Here is a 13,013-nt window from a genome sequence, read left to right as displayed (position 1 = left end):
TAGGGGTGTAGAGAAGTTAAGAGGGGTTACATTCTTTAACACTGTCATTCACAAAAAAAAAAAAAAAAGCAAGCAGGTCTGGTTTCTCTATGGCTTTGACTCCATTCCAGTGACTCTACACAGTTTATCAGGTGGTACTACTTCTGCTTACTAGAAAGCAGGAAGTTTTCCTGCCACACATATATTTTATCTTCTTTTACCTTTTAATGAAGCGAAGTGAAACAAAGGCCATATTTTAGAGAAATCCTTTTTCATAAGAATTTGATGAAATTTTAATTCCAAAAGAAATAATAAAACACCAAATCTTACTAAGATGCGTATTAGAAGTCCCTTGCTTATAGAAAAAAATACTCATTTATTCCCCAAAATGCCCCTTACCAAAGCCATGCAGGAATACCTTTGTCACAGGTGCTAAAAGTTTCATTAATCCCAATGCAGAGCTACAATCAGCTCCCAAAATAAATGGAAAGAAAAAAAAAAGCGCTGATTTGTAGCATTTGCAGATTTCCATGATGTAAATACCACGGCTGACTTTAAGCCACCAAAGGAAGCCCCAATATACAACTAGTAATTTTTCCCATTCTGTTTCACCAGGAGCTAAAAGCTTATATATTAACTCTTGCATTGGCACTAAAGAACTCACAAGCTTTTAAACTTTTTCCAAGATCACAATCTTCATATGTATTTCTATTTTAAGATTACTTCACATAATTTGGTCAAGTTCTAAGTTCTAGTAACATCTGCACTCTATGTTTTTATGACTAGTTTGTATCTTTAGATTCTCTTTCAATGGAGTTTTCCAAAGCCACTTGGCTCACATTTCTTATTCCCTCTGCCTGTCATTTTTGCCTCAGTCACATGTCCAACTCAAGACGCAACCAAATTGCACAGCAAAGAAGTAGCGGGGCAGGAAGGAAAGAAATGGAATTATAGGTCTTTCAATTATTCTCTAATAAGTGATAACATATAAATTCATCTTTTAATTTTTTTTAAGGTATTTTGGATTAGGGATGGAGAATCCTACCTGAAGAGAAAAGAAGACCGGCTTCTAATTAAAATGCAAACAGAAGCCTGGTCTCTCCACATCTGCTGGGAATTATTCCTTTAAGGTTAGATCATGGTATTCATGTTACTTGTTCAGCAAAAACAACTTCTAGAGGCTTTCTTTTTAGCACCACTCAAAAAGAAGGTATTCATGGTCTTTTTGAAAATTTTTAGTCTCTCATCTTCATGATGCCAAAAAGAGTAACTGTTGCTAATGTACAGATACTTTTTAATAATCAAAATAATTTTGGGGCGCCTGGGTGGTTCAGTAGGTTAAGTGCCCGACTTCAGTTCAGGTCATGACCTCATGGTCCGTGGGTTTGAGCCCTGCATTAGGCTCTGTGCTGACAGCTCAGAGCCTGGAGCTTGCTTCAGATTCTGTGTCTCCTCTCTCTCTCTGCCCTCTCCCACTCATGCTCTGTCTCTCTCTCTCTCTCTGTCTCAAAAATAAATAAACATTAAAAATTTTAAAAAAAAATTTTTGAGAGGAGGAAACTCTTCACTTCCTCCTATATTTTCTGAATTTAATCTAGTTGGAGCTTCAATATTCAAATGTTTTAAAGACAATATATTTGAAATATGAAGGGTATCACGTATAGAGAATAAATGACTATTTTAAAGCAGAATATATTTTATGGCTAGTTCTCAACAGTCATGAGTGAACTTAAAATTTGTGAGTTTCCTCTTTCTGATGTGTACAAATTATTTCTTTTATTTGCAATTTCTGAGGAAATATTTTATCGGGGGTAAGAGGAATATGACCATTTTATCTCTGTTCTAAAGTTGTACTGTATTATCAGTGTAAATGAATAGACTAAGAATGGATACTATCTCCCAAGCAACGAAAGAATTCAACAAGTGATTTTTGAATTAATTTAGACAAGTTATACATGATACTATGTGAGGCCCAGATCTGCTTCAGAGTGAAATTTCACAATTTCATTGTATGGACTTCATGTCCCATCAATGACATGTCCAAAACTACACTCTCCTCTGCAGTTCCTAGCCTCCTAGCCATGCCTCCACCAGTCCCACTTCACCCATAGTGTTACTATCTCTGCTAAGGGCAATGCCATCTTTCCAGCTGCTCGGGCTAAATATTTGGATTCCTGTCTTTACCTCACTCCCCACATCCATTCTGTTATGATATTCTGTTGATGGTACCTTCAAACTATATCCAGAATTTCACCATTATTTACTACTTCCCACTGCTACCACCAAGGTCAAAGGGACCATCAACTTGCACATGGACTACAAATACTAACTAGTCTCCCTGCTTTACCCTTGTTTCCCTGTAATTTATTATTAACAGAGCAGCCAAGTGAAACTCTCTAAAACAGAAGTCATATAGTTATACTTCTCCCCTCAAAACCCTTCAGTAGTTCCCTCACTGAATTCAGAGTAAAAACTCACATACCCATAAAAGCCTACAAGACTCCAGATAATTGCCACCCCTTCCCCTTAACCTCTGACATCCTCTCTTACTACCCTTCCCATTGCTTACTCTGTGCCAGCCACACCAGCCTTCCAGCACTTCATCAAATGAGCTGGGTGTGGTCCACCTCAGGTGCTTGGTACTGAATGATCCCTCCACCTGAAACACTCTCCCCAAGATGTCCAAATGGCTATCTCCCTCAGCTCCATCAAGTCTGCTCAAATGGCACTTTCTCAAGAAGGCCTATAGTAACTGCTCTACTTTCTAATTGCAACCCATCTCCTCCCCATATGCTCAATCTTTCCAAATCTCTGTCTCCCATTATATTCAATAATACTATGAACACCTAAGCACTCTGCCTCACTAATATACTTAACCCTTTTTTTTTAATGTTTATTTTTGGAAGAGAGAGTGCACATGCACACGAACGGCTAGGGGCAGAGAGAGAGGGAGACAGAGGATCCGAAGCAGGCTCTATGCTGATAGCACGGAGCCCACAGAGGGTTCAAATCCCAAACCGTGAGACCATGACCTGAGCCAAAGTATGATGCTTAACCAACTGAGCCACCCAGGCACCCCCAATGTATTCAACTCTTACAAACAACCTATGTAGCAGAGGCCCTTATTATCATTTTACAGAAGAGGAAACTGTGCCTTAGAGAGGTTACTCACTAACTTATTATCAGCCATCTCCTATCCTAGAAGGTCCTCCATGAGGACAAGAATTTTTTTCAGTTTACTTTACTATTGTTCTAGTGCCTAGAACCATGCCTAACAAATAGTAGATACTTAATAAATACTTGTTGATGGGGTGCCTCAGTGGCTCAGTTGGTTAGCTGTCCAACTTCAACTCAGTTCATGACCCTGCAGTCAGTGAGTTCAAGCCCCACATCAGGCTCTGTGCTGACAGCTCAGAGCCTGGAGCCTGCTTCAGATTCTGTGTCTCTCACTCTCTCTCTCTCTGCCCCTCCCTAATTCGTGCTCTGTCTCTCTCTCAAAAACAAGCAAACATTTAAAAAAGTTTTAATAAAAATAAACAATACTTGTTGAATGAATAAATCAACCAAGTACCTTTTAAAAAGTATACAATATAACATTATCCCACATTTTATAATTTAAGATCGCCATCATTTCACAGAGCTAGAACATTTTTACATTAAAAATAAATGAATGATTCAACCTCATCTCAGGGACAGCTCTAACATTTGAATAAATTTAGCTTTAGGAAACCTATTATATTATCTTTTTCTCCTTTTAACACAAGACACTTTATCACAGATGGGCATTGATCCACAGACCAATTTTGGGGAACCACTGGTGTGTAGGGAAACACATTTCTACCCATATCCCTTGAGCACCTGCTCTTTAACTTTTATTTTTTACTTGTTTATTTTAGAGAAAGAGAGAGAGCACACATGAGCAGGGGAGAGCAGCAGAGGAAGAGAGAGAATCTTAAGCAGGCACAGAGCCAGATGCAGGCTCAATCTCACAACCGTGGGATCAAGACCTGAGTCAAAATCAAGAGTCAGACACTCAATCGACTGAGCCACCCAGGAGCCCTGAGTACCTGCTCTTCATAGAAAGCAATATTCTAACTCCTGAGACTAGAAAGAACTGAGGGCTAACACATAATATGTAGAAAGTAAGGCTATAAAGTTTCAGACCAGCAAGTGATTTAATGGGTAAATGGCATAACTTCCTAATATGTTTTCTTTTCTCTCACATGGGAACAATAACAGCTGCCTTTCCTACCTAGCTGTCACAGTAAGAAAGAATAGACACGAAAACCAAGCTCTTACAAAGCTTATAATGATAAGAGCAAAAATTTAACGGATAGTTTATGCCAGAGACACCCTTCTAAGCACTTTATCTTGAGTAACTCTTTCAATCCTTATAAACAACTCTATGAAGTACGCTCTATTATTATCTCCAATTTACAAATGCGGAGGATATCTGAGGCTTAGAGAAGTTAAATGATTTGTCCAGGTTACACAGTAAGTAGAGGAGCTAGAATTAAAAATAAGATTGAGTCCCAGAATTTCTGCTCTTAGTCAAGCCACCATGCCTCTCACTACACAAGCCAGACTGTTTTACAGTATACCTTATATTTGCCTATAGAGTTTATAATCTAGGGAGGCAAAGGGGGAAGACAATACCCAAAAATTAAAACACAGAACACAATGATTTGACCTGAAACAAATTATATATGTAAAAACTAAGTGGATGCTAGAATGAACCAGGATTTAAGTTTGGTGGCATTAATCTAGAACTGCTTCATGACAGACAATTTTGACCATAATATGGAAGGAAAGGGGAACATGGCATTGAGAAGACAGGTCATGTTTCTGGTGGAGAGGACATTGTGCAGACAAGCTATTAAGATAAATGTAGGAGACAGCAATGTGTCTACATAATGCCAAAACATCTGGTCAATTCAGTTAAAAAAAAATTTCTATCAATGTAGTGAATTTCTTCAGTCAATCCAGATGTTTGGCATCTTGTAGACAAAACATCCAGATGATTAACTGAAGATCTGACAGAGTTGACTGGATTAACCAGATGTTATAGCATTGTATAGACATGGTGTCAGGACGTTTGCTTGGCTGGAGTGGAGTCCAGCTGTAAAGGAGATAATGGCCCAGGCAACAAGAGGGGGCTTTGGAGCAGAGAACCTGGAGCTTAGATTTGATGCAACTGGGAGCTGCTGGAGGAGGAGTGTGATGGAAATGATGCTTCAGGAAGAGGATTCTAACAGCCCTGAAAAAAAAAATGGTGAGAGGAAAAGTTGTAGACAGGAAAGAGGATGTTAGGAGAGTGCAGGTGTGTGTGAGGTAATTAGAGCCTGGATCAGAATCAGGCTTGGGAAAGCAACAGGAAGGAGTGGATCTGAAAAACATTACAGAAAAAGAACAGGAAGTCATGATGGGCTAGACAAGGGAGTGAAACTGCACATCACCCTAAGGTTGGAAGCGCGGAGGCCTGGGAAAGCAGCTGCCTTCAGCCTCACCACAGTAGTAAAGTGAGAGGGGATCCCCAAGAGACCCCTCCCCTCAACCGCCCACTCAGAGGCCACAGCCAGGACCATGGGCAGAGGGTACATGAACCACAGACACATCTCTCTTTTATGAGCCACCTACATTGCCTTCTCGTCAAGCCCAATTTCATGAAAGGATTGAGAAGGCTGGATTCAGGTTGTCAGGTAGACATAACTTCAGTGAAAAGTCCAAAAAGATGGTATTTTAATGGCATTTGCTTTTATACAGCATATAATGTAAACTTTAGATATACAAAGGTATGAGTAAATTAGATGAAATGAGATTGTGAGAAATTACACAATACATACATTACTTGACAGATTGGCATTATAGAAGCCTGTTAACAGGCATGAATTATGGCTGAATCCAAAAAGCTACAATATATTTTTTAAAAATTTTTTTAACATTTATTTATTTTTGAGAGACAGAGACCGAGCACAAGAAAGGGAGGGGCAGAGATAGGGAGACACAGAATCTGAAGCAGTCTCCAGGCTCTGAGCTGTCAGCACAGAGCCCAACGCACGGCTCAAACCCATGAATGGTGAGATCATGACCTGAGCTGAAGTCAGATGCCTAACTGACTGAACCACCCAGGCGCCCCACAATATATATTTTTTAAATCCTTAATTTATGAAACCTTGGAATGTTTAGCTCTTGGTTTAGATATTTTGTAGATTTTTAAAAATTCCAAGTATCTTATTTGATCAGAATCAAGTTTATCTTACAAATTCCAACCTATTAGACTCAAACTATGCTAGTTGTGTAATAGTGTGCTCACGCATATTAAAAAAATATTCTAAATATCTATGCAATTCATGGTTTTACAAATTTCCAGTTTCAAATATTTACAGCCCCAGGCTTATCAGCCTACACAGCCAGTTGTATGCCCTTTACAAACACACCCAGGTTTTCTTCAACTACTTCCTTGTTCATTTCAAAAGAGAAAGAGCCTTGAACAGAAGTTAATCTCTCCTTGTTCATGGTTTGGTACAAAATTGAGATTCAATCTCTGTCTATCTCTCCCTCTCTTTCCTCCCCCTCCTCCAACCAGAGGAAAAACACAGAATGTAAGATCATAAATATATTAATGTGTTTCAAAATCACCCTAGAGGAGGCAGAAGGTTCAGGAAACTTGTTAAAATCAGTTTCCCAGGCCTCAGAAATGACAAGTCCATTGATCTGGGATAGGAGCCTAAGAAGCTGTTGTTTTTTGTTTGGTTTTTAACAATTTCTCCCAACCAATTGTGATGCCTATGTTCTGAAAATTGGACTTAGACATGCTGCCTTAAAGGGGAAAGCTAGAAAATGAAAACCATCTATTGGACATGTGACTATAAAATGATAAAACAGGGGCGCCTGGGTGGCGCAGTCGGTTAGGCGTCCGACTTCAGCCAGGTCGCGATCTCGCTGTCCGTGAGTTCGAGCCCCGCGTCGGGCTCTGGGCTGATGGCTCAGAGCCTGGAGCCTGTTTCCGATTCTGTGTCTCCCTCTCTCTCTGCCCCTCGCCCGTTCATGCTCTGTCTCTCTCTGTCCCAAAAATGAATAAACGTTGAAAAAAAAAAATTTAAAAAAAAAAAAAAAAAAATGATAAAACACATTTAATTTTCTTTTCTTAACCCAAAAAATCACAACCCCTCATTATTCCTTCATGTAATAGGCTCCTAGGTAAATCCACTGTGTTCTCTGATGTGAGGAATTTTCCACAGAAACAGCATCAAGTCAAATACACCTATGCAATCAGCGTGAGTAGCAGCAGGACAACACTTCCCACTACAGCCCTTCCTGAACACAATGTTTACCTGATAGGTAATCGTAACAAATGATCTTGGTAAATCTCTCTAGTGCTCCAAGGCTAAGTGAGTCATTTATTTATCACACAGAAAAAAAGCAGTTGAGTTCACTGAAACAATGGGTGATTTATCCAGGTATTTGAGTATAACCTTCCCACAGCCATCATTTCATAAAACCTTGAAATTAGTAGATAGCTAACTAGTTATTCAAAGAGTTCATCAGTGAAATGTGCCCCATCATAACATCAAGATTAGAGTGTTTCTTCTTTACATATCCTCTGTTAGGTGCCTCTTTTTTGGCAGCACTGACTATACTACAATACAAGAGAGATAAGTGGATTTATTTTTGTTTGTTTGTTTCTTTATTTTGAGCTCCATCAACTCATTCTCTTAATATTCTTCCAAGGATATAGGAAAGAATATAAATTGGGAGAATTTTGTTAGAGGCCCTCATTACCTAAGGTGTCACAATTGAAAGTCAAATTCACTATTTCTGTGTTTCAAATGATGCTTTCGAAACACAATGAGGATTTCACATGGAAGCCAAGTGGTTTTGACTTGAGTAGTGATTCCTTCCCACTTACCCATTCTCCTGCCACTTTCAAATCTCATCTAGCAACCGCAGAAAACGATCTCATGCCCAAGTGGGAGGGAGTTAGGAAATGACAGGAGTGCAGAAGAAAACCCTTACAAATTTTCAAAACATAGAATGTACTTGCATTTTGATACAGGTTAAAACAGAAAGATTTATTTCCAGGATCTCCTACTTGTCACCCGCATAAACATATTAACCTTCAATGCCTACATCTTAACCACAGTATTGAGAAGGGTAAAAAAATAAACATATTCTCTCTAGAGTATTTCATTGATTCTATAGCTTTGGCATGCTTTATAGCATTGAAATGTCTTTTGGGCACTATGCTTTTTTTTCCTCAGGGTCATTACTAGTCCATAGGGTGCCTTTGTGTGAATTAGAAAGAGGCACCCATTCCCCAAGACATTTTACTTCCATATGTCATAAAATTGAAATCATATACTGATTTTGTTTGAAAAAGACACTTCACCACATCTGCAAGAAAAACTGAGATAACAAATATCAAATCTATGTTGCTGGCCATGGAAATCATGTCCCCTTAGTCATGGTACCCTTGTGCAATGATCAAAATGGCACAACTGTGAGAAACAGCTAGTCCTTCTCTCCCTTTGCTTTCAGCCTTCTCCACTTGCTAGCCAGCCCAGATGCTCCTGAGTCCTACTGAAACTCTAGTAAATTGCTCTCTCAAAGATCACTCATGATACTCTTCCTGTCAAATTCAAATTCAAATCTACCTTCTTGGAATTCTCTCCTCCCACTTTTTTTTAAATTATATATATATACATATATATATATATATATATGTATATGTGTGTGTATATATATGTGTGTGTATATATATATATATATAGATAGATAGATATGTAGATATATATATATATAGATATATTTTTTTTTTAATTTACACCCAAGTGAGCACACAGTGCAATAATGATTTCAGGAGTAGATTCCAGTGATCCATCCCCTATGTATAACACCTAGTGCTCATCCCAACAAGTGTCTTCCTTAATGCCCCTTGCCCACTTAGCCCATCCCCCCACCCACAACCCCTCCAGCAGCCCTCAGTTTGTTCTCTGTATTTAAGAGTCTCTTATGCTTTGTCCTCCTCCCTGGTTTTATATTATTTTTGCTTCCCTTCCCTTATGTTCATGTTTTGTATCTTAAATTCCACATATAAGTGAAGTCATATTTATCTTTCTCTGACTGACTACTCTCACTTAGCATAATACACTCTAGTTCCATCCACATTGTTGCAAATGGCAAGATTTCATTCTTTTTGATTGCCGAGTAATACTCCATTGTATAGATATACCACTTCTTCTTTATCCATTCATCCGTCAAAGGACATTTGGGCTCTTTCCATATTTTGGCTATTGTCAATAGCACTGCTATAAACATTGGGGTGCATGTGCCCCTTTGAAACAGCACACCTGTATCCTTTGGATAAATACCTAGTAGGGCAATTGCTGGATGGTAGGGTAGTTCTATTTTTAATTTTTTCAGGAACCTCCTACCGTTTTTCAGAGTGGCTGAACCAGTTTGTATTCCTACCAGCAGCACAAAAGGGTTCCTCTTTCTCTGCATCCTCGCCAGCGTCTGTCATTGCCTGAGTTTTTAATTTTAGCCATTCTGACAGCTGTGAGGTGGTATCTCATTGTGGTTTTGATTTGTATTTCTCTGACGATGAGTGATATTGAGCATCTTTTCATATGTCCGTTAGTCATCTGGATGTCTTCTTTAGAAAAGTGTCTATTCACATCTTTTGCCCATTTCTTCACTGGATTATTTGGTTTTTGGGTGTTGAATTTGATAAATTCTTCATAGATTTTGGATACTAGCCCTTTATGTGATATGTCATCTGCAAATATCTTCTCTCATTCCAGTCGGGTGCCTTTTAGTTTTATTTCCTTCTCTGTGCAGAAGCTTTTTATCTTGATGAGGTCCCAATAGTTCATTTTTGCTTTTGTTTCCCTTGTCTCCAGAGACGTGTTGAGTAAGAAGTTGCTGTGGATAAGGTCACTGTCCTCCCACTCTTAATCCTGATTTCTCTTTCTCCCTTTCCTAGTAGCAATTCTTGTTCTGCTCCTGTTTTCTGTGGGCTCTGTTCTTAGACTCTAATTCTGAGGAATCTTGTCAATTCACCCTAAGCTAAAATAGCCTTTGGAGCTAAGGTATTTTGCAGGTGGAAGCTAAAAGGACTGCCTATCCAATACAACTTAGCCTGTACCCCTTCCCTGTTTCCCAGGGCAAATATTCCAGTAAATGCTTGTCTTCCTGTAAAATGTGGGGCACAGGCCTCTAGATTCAGTGACAAGACAATCATCCGTGACTTGAGCCATGTGATGTTCCATTGCATCTGCAGAGCCCCATGGCTTGTTCAGGAGAAGGATCTGGAATTTCAGACTCTATAGTAACTAAAAAGACTTCTGCGAATCACTGCCCAGGGCCACAGCCCTCTGCTTCTGGCCTCCAACCTTCCACAACACTCTGAGGAAGATGGTTCCTCATCAAGCCTATAATTCAATAGCCACCCAGTATGATGAGGAACAAAGATATTCTTCACAGCCCTGTAAGCTCTATGAGTAACTAAAGTGTCTCTCCACTGGCTAGTGATATTCCCAAGTTTAAGAATGAGATCTTCATGACTTACTGGGCTTAGGGAAGATCATGTTCCTGGATGACATTCTGATATGGTCCATGACCTGCCTTCAGCTCCTGGGTGAACGCTTCCTAAATGCAAAATGTAGGAAAAGTATTTATTGCCTCTCTTCAAAGACAACCTCCTCTAACAAGGGTTAGTAATATGCTAGAATGGTAAACATACCCCTTTCTCTCTCCCCTCTCTTCTTTCTCCCTCCTTTAAATATTCAGGACAATGTTTCCTGAACTTACTGGCTTTTTTTTTCCTGACAAACCCATAAAGAACCACTTGAAGAGACAGCCATTTCAAAATCCATGGTGGCCGAAGTCTTCCAGCACCTGAATGCCAGTTTCTTTTGCCTTGTATCCTACATTATCCTTACTCTTTGTGAGTAAAATATATCCCACTGATGGCGGGAGGGGAGGATGTTTTGTTTTTCTACAAGTGTACCTTTTCTCTAACCATCTTACAAGTTGAAAACGAAGTAAACATTGAAATAAAAATGTTAAAGCACCTTCAAGAACTAAGCAGCGTTTTTTTTCACCCTTCTCAGCCAATATGATGGGGGGTGGGGGAGATTTGACATTTCCATTGCAGTCTAAAATTATAATAGGGCTAAAAAAATAACCTTGGTGGTCACTGGCCTGACATGAGTCTGGTTAAACCTTAAGGAAACTCTTCCAAGATAGGAATTAGATGCTTCAAAATTTGTTGGAATGTGGTCAACAGAAAAATAAAAATTTAAAACCTGGTTTACTTGCCTGAAGGACCTCCATGAGGTAGACTCTACACAGGAAACAATTCCATCTTCCAGAGTGAATATTCACTCATTTTCTTTTCCAGCCAGGAGTTTGTAAGAAGCCAGCAGGCAATGCAGTCATGTAGTAATGTCCTTCCCACTGCCAAGATGGATTAATGCTGGGAGAGCTTACAACTGGTGAGTAATCAGTAGTGCTTGCAGACCCTCCAAGATCCCCAAGGTGTGATTATTTTCATACGTAGATTTCTGTCATCATCCTCCAAAGGGTGCTTTGTCATTTCCTTTAGTCTTCCCTCACTGGACTCTCAAGCCCATGTTACAAGGACGACATATTTTCCAAGTCATTGCCAATCTTCTACTCAAACCATGTTGGTGAGCACTTTAGAGACAGTGCTAAAATGTGAAAGCTACATTAACAAAGTACTACTAGGATTGGGGGTTTTTGTTTTGTTTTGTTTTTTGGTTTTTGGTTTTTTTCATGATTCTGGAAAGGTATGAATAATTGTTTATTAAAACAAGATTTAGGGGGCACCTGTGTGGCTCAGTTGGTTGAGTGTCCGATTTTGGCTCAGGTCATGATCTCACGGTTTGCGAATTCAAGCCCAGCACTGGGCTCACTGCTGTTAGCAGAGTCTGCTTTGGATCCTCTGTCCCCCTCTCTCTCCACCCTTCCCCAGCTCATGCTCTCTCTCTCCCTCAAAAATAAATAAAACATTAAAAATATAATAAAATAAAATTTAGAACCTAACTATCCTCCAGGTTCACTGATTTGGTTTATTATGTGCCTACCTAATCTTCAGGTTGATATAAAGGTGTCATGGACCTACTATAATCTCAGATTATGAATAACCACATTGAAACAACAATCCTACCTCTGTAAGATGTGAGTTTTCAAATTAATTGCTCTCTGCGTATTTTAGCATTTACAGCCATTCATTCTTAAGTTTCTCTTAACCACCATCCCACTCTTTGACTTGTGTTCAGCTCCACTCTCGTGGGACTAACCAGGCCGCTGAAATGGGAAGTCTTACATCAAAAGAACTCACATTCTGGAGTCAAATGGCCATATGTTCAAGTTCTGTCTCTGCCAGCACCTAGTTGGGAATCCTTAGATGATGCACCTAAACTCTATGAGCTTTGGTTTCCTCATCTATAAATTGGACATACGGTTTACCTCAAAGGGATTATAAGAGCCCATTCTTGTAAAGTGTTTCACACAGTGCTCAATAAGTGCTAATCCCGATAGCATTTGTGTTAGTAATAATTATTATTAATATTATTGTTACCTCCTTCAATCAAAACTTACCTAGTTTAGAATCTTTGTCTAATAGTAAGTTTTAGACTCCGGTAGGCTCTAAGTTACAGCTCCTCCCTGCTGGTGGAGCTGGCAATGAGGTCGGTGGAGGCTCAGCAGAACTGTACAGCTATCCTGGATTCTCCTGTTACTATTCCTCTCCACTGGTGGTTCCTTGACCTGAGCCTAATACCCTTCCCCAGAGCTTAGGAATCTGCAAGTCTTTGATTCCTACCTAGTCACTCAGAAGGTGGGTACTTCTGTCTGTCCTCTTCCCAGACCCCTTCACCTCTGAGCCCCAAGTCTTAAGGTCATATCCAACAGTAAGGATATAATTTTGGCAAACTGGGCCAAACGTGTCTCTAGACCCTCATAAGTTCTGATCAGCAACTCCAACCCCAGACACACTGTATTGCCTA

The 13,013-nt window shown here is 39.5% G+C and overlaps 1 long non-coding RNA gene across 1 annotated transcript in view; it reads right to left on the bottom strand.

Annotated features, from left to right (window-relative positions):
* Positions 1–13,013, bottom strand: part of LOC147584355 (uncharacterized) — a 105,338-nt gene that overhangs the window by 90,497 nt on the left and 1,828 nt on the right. The gene's annotated exons all lie outside the window — the stretch shown is intronic.

This window comes from Puma concolor, chromosome A1 (assembly GCF_028749965.1).
Source record: "Puma concolor isolate L17-30 chromosome A1, mPumCon1.1.hap2, whole genome shotgun sequence".
Taxonomy (NCBI): domain Eukaryota; kingdom Metazoa; phylum Chordata; class Mammalia; order Carnivora; family Felidae; genus Puma; species Puma concolor.
Note: the sequence above shows the minus strand (reverse complement) of the source record. Positions and strands in the feature narration are given on the sequence as shown.